This window comes from Arvicanthis niloticus, chromosome 16 (assembly GCF_011762505.2).
Source record: "Arvicanthis niloticus isolate mArvNil1 chromosome 16, mArvNil1.pat.X, whole genome shotgun sequence".
In the NCBI taxonomy this organism is placed as follows: domain Eukaryota; kingdom Metazoa; phylum Chordata; class Mammalia; order Rodentia; family Muridae; genus Arvicanthis; species Arvicanthis niloticus.
In genome coordinates, this window is record NC_047673.1 from 17,556,133 (window position 1) to 17,569,412 (window position 13,280).

At 45.6% G+C, this 13,280-nt stretch overlaps 1 long non-coding RNA gene across 1 annotated transcript; it reads right to left on the reverse strand.

Moving 5' to 3' along the window:
• Window positions 1-7,442: 7,442 nt before the first annotated feature.
• LOC143434598 (uncharacterized) lies at window positions 7,443-12,959 on the reverse strand. Its single transcript, XR_013104212.1, has 3 exons — window positions 12,701-12,959; window positions 11,000-11,122; window positions 7,443-7,658 (listed from the first exon to the last, which is right to left on the reverse strand). It is a non-coding gene; the product is annotated as an uncharacterized LOC143434598 (long non-coding RNA).
• Window positions 12,960-13,280: the final 321 nt, after the last annotated feature.

Genomic DNA, 13,280 nt, shown 5'->3' on the forward strand with positions numbered 1-13,280 from the left:
AAAACACAAGTTAGATACTTTAATATACAACGACACACAAACATCCCCATTCCAAAAGGGAGGGGCGGTGACACAGCAAGAGAAAGTTGTACTGACATAAGACCAAAACCTAGTTAGGAAAATCAATCAGCAAAGCTCTATATCAGTGTCGGTGGCCGTTGGTGGCCTCCTTTGGGTTTGTACAGCCTTGGGTAGCTCTGCTCCTCCAGTCCAGCCATTGTCTGCAGCACACACAGCCTCTCCCTTGGGTGACTCAACTCTGTACCTACAACTTCCTTTGATGGATAGCTCACCGCTCTGGCATCGCCAACACTCTGGGCTACCCATGGCAACTCATGCTTCCCCTTCACAGTTTCGCAGCCCACTAGAGAGCTCCATTTTGGAAATCTTACACATTGGGAATTCATCCCCCTTAGACACTGGTGTCTCAGTGAGGGTTACTATTGCTGTGGTGAAACACCACTGTAGCAAGATACTTATTCTGCTACATTGTATTCGCAGTGGAGCTCGGTGATTGGGCAGTAGAAGAGGAGGTGGAACTGGGAGAGAGAGGAAGGTGAGAGGAGAAATGAGGAAGGGGGGAGAAGGAGGAGGCTATCAGCCATGGAGAACCACAGATGGGTCCTGGGTAGCAACTTCTATCAAAGGTTAGATATTGGGTAACAACTCCAATTGTGTGGGCATCTTGTTGATTAAGCATTTCTAAATATATAAATCCTTTAGATAATCATTAAGCTTTAAGAGTCTTCATTCTACCAGGTAGTGCTAGGATGGCAGATAATGCCTGGGGTTCAGCAGAGCTTTGTTTTTTGTTTTTGTTTTTTGTTTTGTTTTTCGAGACAGGGTTTCTCTGTGTAACCCTGGCTGTCCTGGAACTTACTCTATAGACCAGGCTGGCCTCAAACTCAGAAATCCACCTGCCTCTGCCTCCCAAGTGCTGGGATTAAAAGCGTGTGCCACCACCGCCCGGCACAGTAGAGCTTTGTGGATGCAGCATGGGTCTAGTTGTGGCACGCCTGGCCTCTGGCCGCATTTAGTGCGGAACATGGCAGCCAGAGCTAGGCAGAGCCACCCTGCCAATTAGATAGCTGCCCACACTGCGACATTTTCTAAATATAACCCCTACACACCACGACCAAAGCAACTTGGGGAGGAAAGGGTTCCACATCACTGTTTATCATCAAAGCAGGAACTTAAGCAGGGCAGGAACCTGGAGGCAGGAGCTTAGGCAGAGGTCATGGAAGAGTGCTCCTTACTGGCTTGCTCTTTATGGCTTGCTCACGCTGCTTTCTTATAGAACCTAGGACCACCAGCCTAGATGTAGCATCACCCACAATGGGCTGGCCCCACCCCCATCAATTACTAATTAAGAAAATGTCCTCCAGATGAATCTTATGCAGGCTTTTTTTTTTTTTCAACTGAGGCTCCCTCCTTTCAGACAACTCTTGTGTCAAATTGGCATAAAACTAGCCAGGACAACTGACCCCTTAACAACTGGGACACACATCATCGTTAAGCTATAATCTTTTCTTTCTTTTCAACCCAAAGATCACACATTAACGTCAACATCATAATATAAATATTTTACAAACTTTTCAAGTCCCACAGTCTTTCCATATTCAAACACTTTAAAATTCAGTCTCTTTATAAATCCAAAATGTTTTTTAAAACCTAAAATCTCTTTTAAAAGTTTAGTGTCTTGGCCTGGAGAGATGGCTCAGTGGTTAAGAACACTGTCTGCTCTTCCAGAGAATCCAGATTCAATTCCCAGCACCCAGATGGCAGCTCAGAATTGTCTGTAACTGCAGTTCCAGGGGATCCGACACCCTCACACAGACATACATGCAAGCAAAACACCAATATACATAAAATAAAAATAAATAAATTATTTTAAAATTTTAGTCTCTCAGCTATAGGCTCCTGTTAAGTCAAAAATAAGTTAAATACTTTCTTACTTCAAGGGGGGAAGAACCAGGGCACAGTCACAATCTGAACAAAACAAAACCAAATTCCAAAAGTGTAAATAACTCAAGGTCTCACTATCTGGGATTCACTCACGATTTCCTGGGCTCCTCTAATGGGTCACTTGGCCAGCCCTGTCCTCTACAGCACATGTTATCTCCTGAGCTCAGACCAGCTCCACTTCACTCCTGCTGCTGTTCTTTGGTAATCTCACGGTACTGGCATCTCCAAAATACTGGAATCTTCTGCTGCAACTGGGCTGTTCTTTCACCAATAGCCTCTCCTGGGCTCCCTTCAGGGACTCCAACCCTGCCACACAGTGCCAAGCCTCAGCTGCTCACCATTGACCCCTTCATGCCTTCAAAGCCAGTACCTGGGTGACTCTTACACTACCAAGTTCACCTTCAAATGGAGCTACAACATTGGCCGCTTCTGGAACACAACTTCTGTTATGCTGACCCTGAGTAAACTCTGGCCAGACTTCTCCTCAGTGATGTTCCTCTCTTCCTAATCACAGCTGATTCTTCAGGCCCAACTGACTAGCATCCATTAGCCCAGCAAAGGAAAGGTTTCACTTTAGTGGTTCTAGTATCTCATAAATCACAGCAGATTCTTCAGCCTCTGCTGACCAGAACTACAGATGCTTAACTCAGATGGCCTGAGGAGTCTTTGCTTCCCCATGAAATAGCACAAGCCTGGCCTTCTTCATCTAAACACTCTCATCTCCCAAGCTCCCACAAATGGCTCACTGAGCTCTCAACACTCAATGGCTTTTCTAGTTCAAAGTTCCAAAGACCTTCCACAATCCTCCCCAAAACAACGTGGTCAGGTCTGTTACAGCAGTACCCCCACTATCCTGGTACCAACTTCTGTCCTAATTAGGGTTTCTAGTGCTGTGATGAACCACAATAACCAGAGCAACGACGGGAGGAAAGGCTTTATTTGGCTTATACTTCTGGTAACAGTCCATCACTGAGGAGAGTCAGGGCAGTAACTCAAATAGGATAGAAACCTGGAGACAAGAAGTAATGCAGAGGCCACAGAAGAATGCTGCTTACTGGCTTGCTCAGCCTGCTCTCTTATAGAAGCCAGAACTACCAGCCCAGGGATAGCACCACCCACAATGAGCTGGACTCTCCTCTATCAATCACTAATGAAGAAAGTGCCCTACAACTGGATCTTATGGAGGCATTTTCTCAATTGAGGTTTTATCCTTTCAGATGACTCTAGTGTGTGTCAAGTTGACATAAAACTAGCCAGGATACCTGGTCTGAGATACCTTCTGGAACCTTGGTGAAAGTCACCATGACACTTTTATTCTGGGACCTAACATATCCCCCAAACCAGAAATATGTACATGATGATGCCAAGTTCTGCTGCCAGCTTGGGATGTAGCCTGTTCCCCTTGGACCACAGCTGCAGCATCCTCCATGTGCCTTTGAAGCTAAACCTAGGAAAGCACTTCTCCGGGCCCAGATATGGAGTGAGGAACAACACCTGTGGTAGCAGGCTCAGCTCAGCTTTCTCATTTCAACAAATTTAAATTGTAACAAGCTGGAGCCTTCAAAGGATGGGGTTGCCCTCTGGGGACCTTTTATTGTCCCAATACAGAAGGAAGGATTCCCTTTGATGACACCAATCTCTCCAATAATTTCAGCCATCTTTGCACCCGGATCTGTGGACTTTGTCTAAAATCATAACTGTATTTATTACACCCCTTTGGCCACTAAGTTGCACGATAATCATGCCTTCCTTTTATTTTTCATTATAAATTTGAATAAACACAGTAAGCAATAACCATGTCACCATCTGGATGCTATTTTGTCTTTAAATAACCACCGAACAAATTAACCAATCATTTCTGAGCCTAGCCTCTCTCAAGTTCTCAGGACACGGGCAGAAAGGAACTAGGACTGTCTCAGTCAGGGGTTCTAATGCTGTGATAAAACACCGACACCAAAACAACTTGGGGAGGAAAGGGTTTATTTCAGCTCTTGGGTCATACTCCATCACTGAAGGAAGTCGGGGCAGGAGCTCAGGGCAGGAACCTGGAGGCAGGAACTGAAGCAGAGGCCATGGTGTGTGTGTGTGTGGGGGGGGGGGGAGTGCTGCTGCTTACTGGCTTGCTCAGTCTGCTTTCTTACACAACTAAGGACCACCTACCCATTGTTCCTCCATCCACACTGACCTGGGCCCTCCTTTTATCAGTCAATCAAGAAAATGCTCTACAGAATTACCACAGGACAATATTATGAAGATATTTTCTTTCTTTCTCTTTTCTTCCTGCCTTCCTTCCTTTCTTTTTTTTTTTTTTTTTTTAATTTTATTTCATATGTGTGTGTGGTTTGCCTAGATGCAAATTTGCATCTTCCATGCACAGACAGTTTCCTTACCCTTTCCCTTAACTTCCTTATTTTTTTTTTCATTTATTTATTTCAAACATGTTGTTTATCTATTGTTTATTTGTTTCTTTGAGACAGGGTCTCATTGTACATCTAGCCTCAGACTAGAAATATAGACTAGGCTGGCCTTGAACTCGAAGATCTGCCTGCCCTTGCCTCCCTAAAGCTAGAATTAAAGGTGCAGGTACCACCACAACCAGCTTTCCTTTAAATAATTAACTAACTAATTAATTAATTTAATTCATTTATTTCGCAAACGCTGCCCCCTCCCAGTTCCTCCTCCTCACAGAGTCCCTCCCCCCATCCTCCCTCCCCTTTTCATCTAAGTGGGGGAGACAGCTTGGTGAGCAAAGGACCACTCAGCAACCACAGGAGCCTGAGTTCTGATCTATAATAGTCGCATAAAACCCAAGCAGTTCCAAGTGTTCCTAAAACTGCAGCACTGGGGAGCAGAGATGGGGTGGGGGGTCCTGGGACTCAATAGCCTTTCAGTGGAGCTGAGACAAGGACCTCTAGACTAACAGTGAGAGACCCATCCCAGAACAAAGCAGAATGCGATCAAGGAGGATACCCCCACATCAACCTCTGGTCTCCATGTGCTCACAAGCACAGCGTGTGCATGCACCATGCATACACATGTACACTGCACCCACACACACAGTTTTTTTAAAAATGTATTTTTACTAATGTGTGTGTGCTTTGTGTCTTTATGTGGATATGTGCATAAGAGTGTAGGTCCCCTTGAAGGCCACGTCATTTAGTATAGAGTTCTAAAAGTTCTGGTACAGGTTGCGGTATCCCAACTGGTTTGCATCTATGGTAGCGTGAGGGGAGAGGCATCACGCCAGGAGCCCATTGGGGAGACAGTGAATGGCAAAGCAAGCTGGTACATGGTGACATGACTGCTACAAAGACAACAGTATGTGAGGGTTCTGTACTCCTCAGGTTCAGAGCCCCCTTGACCACTATTGGATCCCACCTCCTAACTATTCGGTTTTCCAGTAGTACCATTCCTGGGGGCCAACCTTTTGAGACATGGCCTTTGGAGCATCATCTAAGCCATAACAAAATTCCTCGTGGCTATTTTTATGAAGATTATATGAATCAAAGTGCAAAATGCTAGCCTACTATCGTGGTATATACCTGTAATCTCAGCACTCAGGAGACTGAGGCAGGAGAATTGTGAGTTGGAGTCCAGCTGTAATCCATAGCAAGTCCCTGTCACAAGCATCTCTCCCCTCCACAGAAACACACACAGAGGGAGGGAGGGAGGGAGGGAGGGAGGGACGGACAGACAGACAGACAGACACACACACACACACACACACACACACAAACACACAAACATACACACAAATGTAGCTACTTCAATGCCAAGTACAAAGCAAATACATATGTATCCATTTACCATTATTGTTCCTCATCCACTAAAACTCAGCTGTGGTCTATTCAAAGTCCTCCCCAGACTGTCTAAAGTCTCATCCATCTACCAATGCCAGGCAGGGAGGGCTGGCATCTAGCCTGGCTTTTAACCCTAACTAACTGTGTCTCTGACCCCTTGGTCACTCTCCTAACCATCCTGTTTTCTTCTTTACCCTTGTATCCCAAATGACTAACAATGGCAGAATGTCAGAACCTGTATAGAGAGTTAGAAGATTAAACAGAACACTGAAGAAACGAGAAACCCATTTCCCCAGGAAACCCAGTGGTACTGTCTCTCTTCTCTAGACCCTGAACCCAGCAGACTGGCCTGTGTTTCTCTAACCACAAAGGAAACACAGAGCCAAGATTCTGAATGGTTATTCTCTTTGCTAATAAAAGATGCTCCTCTGGAGGAGGCAAGCATCTCTTATAGTGAATTTCACTGCCCCCTCCCCTAATGAACTCAAGGAGGCCCCAGTAGTGAGAAAGGGTATAGGCTGACTCCAGGTTAGAACACTCATGGAGGAAGTAGTGAATGTTCCCAGGAAAAATTGAGTGTGAGGAGTGTTTGAAGAACACACACAGACACACACACACACACACACACACACACACACACACACACACAACAAATTTTGAATGAGTAAAAGAATGTTTTTAATTTACTGAAGACGCTAGCTTTGTTTAAACCCTATTGTGAATTATTTCTTAAGTGTGGAGTAAGGAATTCTTTTGTTAAGTAAATACTCAGGCCCTCCCTTGCCAAAAGCTTTTGAAATCTCTGCAGTAATTATGCTGATGTTTTCTATGTTTATATGTTAAATGCCTAGAGCTTAATTGTTAATGGGTAGTAAATAAGAAGCCACTAAGGCCTTGCCAAAAGAGGCCCCAGAGCTGAGGTTGGAGAACAAAGGCTCTGTAGGACCCCTAGAGAGTCTGTCAGGCAGTGAGGGGGAGCCAAGGCCTAGGCTCTGCCTCCAGTGGACACTGTCCCTGAAGCAAACCAGTAAGAGAATGACCTGGGGTGGGGACAAAGGCCACCTGTCAGTAGAAGACCTAGGCCAGAGCAAAGGTGTCATGCAGGGCTGTGGCCCATTTCTTGGCTCTATAGCACGTGGGTTGCCACTTCCTGCTACTCTGGGAGGATAGGGGCTGACCACTGAAGAAAACACTCTTTGCTGGCACTTATCAGCGGGTCCACTCTGAGTACAGGCCAAGCCTAACCACCCATGGCATGCTGGGGCTCTGTATTAGGGTTGCACACTCACCTCTGGGTGAGGTACTGTGTCACCTCAGGTGTACCATCTGACCTTATTCTTCAGGATCCTTGGCTACAACACAGGTTAAGCATGCCAGATGGTGGTGGCGCATGCCTTTAATCCCAGCACTCAAGAGGCAGAGGCAGGTGGTCCTCTGAGTTTGAGGCTAGCCTGGTCTACAGAGCAAGTTCCAGGATAGCCAGGGTTACATGGAGAAACTCTGTCTTGAAACATACACACAGAGAGAGAGAGAGAGAGAGAGAGAGAGAGAGAGAGAGAGAGAGAGAGAGGAGTGCTTACCTCCTAAGGATTTTATGACAAGTAAAGCAACGTTGTAGTAGACAGTAAATTAGAATACAACTAAATTAAATAAACATTGTGTTAAGATTTCCATATGTCAAGTTTATCTGGAGCAGAGGTGCAGATTACACCTCCCAAGGGTTAAGGACAACACCCAGCCTAGGTTCCATCCCCAGCACTGCAAAAACCAACAGCAGAAAAACCATCTTGCAGTTCTGGATCTCGGCCAGGGCTCTCTACCTAGTATGTCTTGGCCTTCCTCCACATCCATTCGTATTTAAATAGAGTAGGTCTTCTCATTACTGTATCGTGTCTGGAAAAAAAAAAAAAAAGACTCACAGCACAGAGGGACTTGTGGGTAATCTCACACTTCCATTGAGAACTCAACATGATCCATCAGCATCAGTCTCATCTTTCAATGTTCAGCAGACAAGGAGCTTCACCACTTGAGGGTCTGGGAGCCCCAGGGTGTTGATGGAAGCAGGGCGAGGCTTGCTGAGCCTGCCAGGCTATAGTCCAACTAGACTACTGTAGACACAGCAACCTCGAACCCAAGTCAGCAGCCGACCAGTTGAAGGGAAGCCTTGACTAGAGATCCCCACAGTGTGTTGGCTGAGGACACAGAAAGGGTCCGGCTAAGGCTACATGGTCCCCTCTCTGCAGTGTGAATCAAAGGTCATCAAAGACAATGTTCTCCAACAAGTAAGTAGAAGGAAGGATAAAAAATAACCAAGACCTACCAAGCTCAAAATTTTAGAGCTGAAAGAGGCATTTCAAATCCTGAGCTCTAAGCAGCTAGTATGAGCATCCGTGTGTTTCTAAGGCATAAAACATCGTGAGGATGGTTTCAGAGAAGGGGAGACTCCCATGGAACATCTCCTAGTCAGGATTTCTGAATGGATAGCCCACTCCTGCTCCCAGGACAGCACTCAGCCTAATGCCATGTGGGCTAGAGAAGGACTCTGTTGCTGTAGTCAGGGGGGACCTGTAGCATATCCCTCCTGCTTTCCAACCATAGGTAGCACATGTCTTTGACATCTTTCCCTACTGTTTCTTGGTACCACTTTGTGTCCCAAGGCCTGGTCACAACACAGGTCTTATCTGTTCTTATAACCACATCTTCTGAAGGGACAGAGAGGGGTCTGCGGCATTTGATGGCCAAAGGGGCCAGGCTCAAGTGGGTAATTGCTCAGTGGGGCTACAGGGCTATTAAGTTGTGATGAGCTAAGAACAGGACTCAGTGGTACAGCACTTGCCTAGTGTGCTGTGTGCTCCAGAATTGAAGAGAGGCACCATGGGGTGGGGTGGGGGGGAGAGGATGCTATTGGAGAGAAGAAAAACAGGTCCTCCACAGCATCAGGACTTTCTCATTTTTAATTTTGTTGTTGTTGTTGTTGTTTGTTTTATTTTCGAGACAGGGTTTCTCTGTGTAGTCCTGGCTATCCTGGAACTCACTCTGTAGACTAGGCTGGCCTTGAACTCAGAAATCCGCCTGCCTCTGCCTCCCAAGTGCTGGGATTAAAGGCGTGCGCCACCACTGCCCAGCCTTTCTCATCTTTAAATTGAACCATAACAGAAGCCATGTGCCAGCAAAGATATACTGGGTACTTAGAGTCCCGCTTTTCTCTGAGTCTGGAGCTCACTCTGTGGTAGGTCCATGCAAGAGCTGAGAGGCCCATAGGCCATCCATCACACAGAGACATACAATACCTTCCCTTTTCCGATCATCAGAAAGAAAGAGCTGGTCTTGCTAAGTACCAAGACGGTATCTAAGAAGCATCTGTCTGGACCACTGGGAAGGGAGGGGGCCCTCAGAGACGGGATGACCATCTTCCATCCAGTTATCCATCCTCTTCATCTGTGACCTACCCTCAGTACCCTCTCATCTTATGAAAGGTACCACTCAAAGGGCATGAATAGTGGACACTTTCCAATCATGGGCCCTGGGAAGCTAGCAGAGGTATCCAGGCCAGGGAGGGATGCGACCCTGTGGGGAAAGAACTCTCCATGCAGAGCTAAGAAATTTCTTAGAAACAAAAGCCTCTTTGGCTGGCCAGGGACTGTTGGATTGCTTGCTGAATTCCAAAACCAGCCAGGGAGGAGAACAAGGTAAGGAAAGGGTTGAGCCATAAACACAAGACAAAGAACAGGCAGTTCTGAGGAGCCAAGAATGCAAATCATTTGCAGGCCTCTGAGAGATGCTCAACCAAGGACCCTGTGGGAGGGGGGAGTGCCTGCCACCACTGCAGAGGCCCTCTGTGCTCATCAACTGCAGTGAGTGTGAGCCTGCCTATGAGGGTCCCTGCTGAGTCACCCTGTGTGTGCACTGATGGATCAGCGGTGAGTCACGGAGTGTGTGTCAGCGTCTGCTGGTGTATGTGTATGCTCCAGCACAAAAGTATCTAAGGTTTGCCTGTGGGAGAGTGACGGTGTAATGTGAATGAGAGTCAGCGAGCCAGGCAGTGTGGAGCGCAGGGGGAGGCTGTGTTTAAAGGGCACCACACTTCATTCACGCTGTATATCACACACCACATTTCTGAACACAGTCCAGCAGGAGCCATCTGTCCCTTCTTCCTGCTGAACACTTCCCCTCCACCCTCCCCTGTGGAGCAGCAGTGCAGAATTCTTCAGGCAGCGGGAGTAGAGGACTCCTGAAATCCTACAACCCAACCACTGCATTTTACAGAGGGGATTATAGCAAAATGACCCTACTGTGGCCTAGGAGAGCGAGGTGCAGCTGAGGCTGGCAGGGCATCCTTGATCAGTGTCTGAGCATACAGTGGGTCCTTTCTCCTTTCCCAGAAGGGAAGCAATTTAGTTGCTTCTTGCAACTAAAATGCACTCAGATCAACCCCATGCACAAGGGGGTTTGTCTTAATGGCTGGAATGGTTAAATAACATAGAAGGCAGCACTGTGCCAGACAACCTTAGACCTAGACGCATTTGATTCCTTTCCCTTCACCCCCGCCCTTCTTGCCCCACCCAGATCAAAAGTCCCTGGATGCACCAGCCAGGCGTTTTGGCAGCCCTGACCTACATGATTCAGAACTCGATTCTGAGACACCACAGAAGTGTCACCTCATGGGATTGCTGATGCTTCCTGCCCTTAGCCACCAACTTAGGGGCCATTTTACAGCTCCATTTCCATGAAAAGAAATGGATAAAATAGGGGATTGACTTTAGCAGTTCAGGGGGGAAAAGCATAGCTGATTGGGGGTAAAGAGCCTGAACCTATTAACTCTTAAGATCAGGTTTGAGTCTGTGTATGAGTTTCAATTGTCTGGCCCATTGATTCTCATATGGCTCAGAGTTGACCCAAGCTTCAAAGAGAGGCTTTGATTCTGGCAATGGATTGATTATCTTTATTCCATATTATCTAAGCAGGTACTATGTCCACAACACTGCCCATTCAATTGTCTCATACCCTTCTCTGCATCCCTGCAGAGCAGAGGCTTATTATTTTGTTTATCTAGAGACTTCAAAGGCCCTTCACTGCAATAACACCTTGTCACTGATGATGGAAGCTACTAAGATGCTCTGAGCATCAAGAGAAAAGAGAGAGGGTAGGTCATCACTGTCAGATCAGGTCTAGAGCTGGGCTCCTCTTATATCTTGGTCAATTCTGTGTTCAAGAGAGCTCTGGTAAAAACATACCCTAAGAGGGGTCAGGAAGATGTCATGTGTAGTTGGCAGACTGTTGACACAGGAGATGTTGATGTCAGAAGGGTCCCTTAGGTACAGCATATGAATCAAGAGAATAGAGCCACCAAAGGTTTCCTTGAACACAAACAAATATATTTACAAAGTTGTTACTTTTGGGTGACATGCATTAAGTATTTTTAAAAAGCTATAAACTGCCGGGCGGTGGTGGTGCACGCCTTTAATCCCAGCACTTGGGAGGCAGAGGCAGGCGGATTTCTGAGTTCGAGGCCAACCTGGTCTACAGAGTGAGTTCCAGGACAGCCAGGGCTATACACAGAGAAACCCTGTCTCAAAAAACCAAAAAAAAAAAAAAAAAAAAAAAAAAAAAAAAAGCTATAAACTATCTGGAAAACTTATTAATCAATTAGAGAAATATTATGGTATGCCCACAAATAGAAGACAGTATCTATAAACAGTAACCCCCCCCAAAAAATGGTAATTATTAGCTTTAAAAGAAAATTTAAGCCCTGGGTATGATGGCATATACCTTTATTCCCAACACTCAGGAGGCAGAGGCAGACAGATCTCTGTGAGTTCCCAGCTAGGCTGGGCTACATAGCGAGACTCTCTCTCTCTCAAAAAAAAAACAATCAGAATATAAAGTATAATAGTATTTTATATTAAAAATTAAAAACAGTTAACCTATATTTTAAAATCTGGGAAAATGTGAACACAGGAAAATGTGGGTGGAAATACATGAATTTAGTTACTGCTCACTGCAAAAAGCAGAGTTGGACTAGAAAAGAAGCCAATTTTTTAGTCATCTATGTTGACTGATAAGAACGGTGGTTTTTTACAAATTTAATAAAGTTAAAATGTATTACAAAAAAATGAAGATGAAAACAAAAAACAAGTTCATAGATGCTTCCTGACCACCCTCGACACAGGCACTGGCTCCCTTGTGACATGCCTGTTATGACAGTTGGAGAACTGGCAGCCATCACTAGAGAGAACATGGCACATTTGGCCTCTGCAGTAGCATCCGGAACAAAGCAAGGACTAGGGCTGTCAGCTCAAAGACAAACCATAATTTGCATAAACATGTGACAAAAAATTATTCAGCGAGTGAGATGTCTCACTCACGCAGATGAAATCAATTGAAAGAAGTGCAAGTTTCTGGCAACCGTGTCCTCACCCTGTTATGTATCCAGGATACTGGAAGTTCAAAGTCACTCAGACCTTTAAGTCACACACTGAGTCAGAGAGGGAAGGGAAGACACTGGGGTGAACAGTAAACAGTAAGTAAAAGCCTACTCTAATCCAATCCCATCTGAGTCTTAGAAGCTAAGGGGAAGAACACACAAGTTCACACATGCACATATACACGTATACACACATGTGCGTGCACACATACATACACACATGTACACACAGGTGCATGCAAATGCATACACACATGTATATATATATGTGCACACATACATATGTACACACATGTGTGTGTATTCACATGCATACATGTGCATGCACACATACATACACACATGATATACACATGCACACACACAAGTACACACATGTGATACAGAATACACACATATACACACAAATACACTTGTGCATCACACACATACATGCACACATGTATATACACATGTATATGCAAACATACACACACACACACACATACACATACAAAACAACAAAACAAACCTGAATGAAACCAAGCCATCCTTGGTAGAGTAGCCATGGTTCTCAGCAGTCAGAGCAGAAGGCATGTTGTGGACTCCTTACATGATTAGCTATGAGGCTGGCAGGACTGGCTGCTGCACTCCTGCCTGGGTACTTTACCTAATCCTTCAGGCTCTGAAGTTCTGGGAAGTGGGAACTGAGACTGAAAAGAGAAAGGTTTAATCATGACCCTTCACTGCAAATGACTGAAGCCTGATTCAAACCACCAAAAAGAAAAGTGACTTATTTAGTTTCTGAGACTAAAAATGTCCAAGCGTAGATGGATCCTGGCTTAATGAGATTAAGGCTAAACTCATGTCAGCCAAGATCAATCTGACTCAGTGTTCCCTCTGTCTTGACTTCCCTCCTTCCAGCAGGATCACCGAGCAGAGCAGCAAATCATGCCAGAAAGCCCATGTTGTATGGCCCCTGTATTTAGCTACTCCAGTGTAAAGGGGGGGGGTTGTACTTTGTACATTTTTTTTTTTCCTATTTTCACGTCTCCAGTGCTAAGGTTACAGGGATCTGAACCACACAAGGCCCAAGCAGAACTTAAAAATCA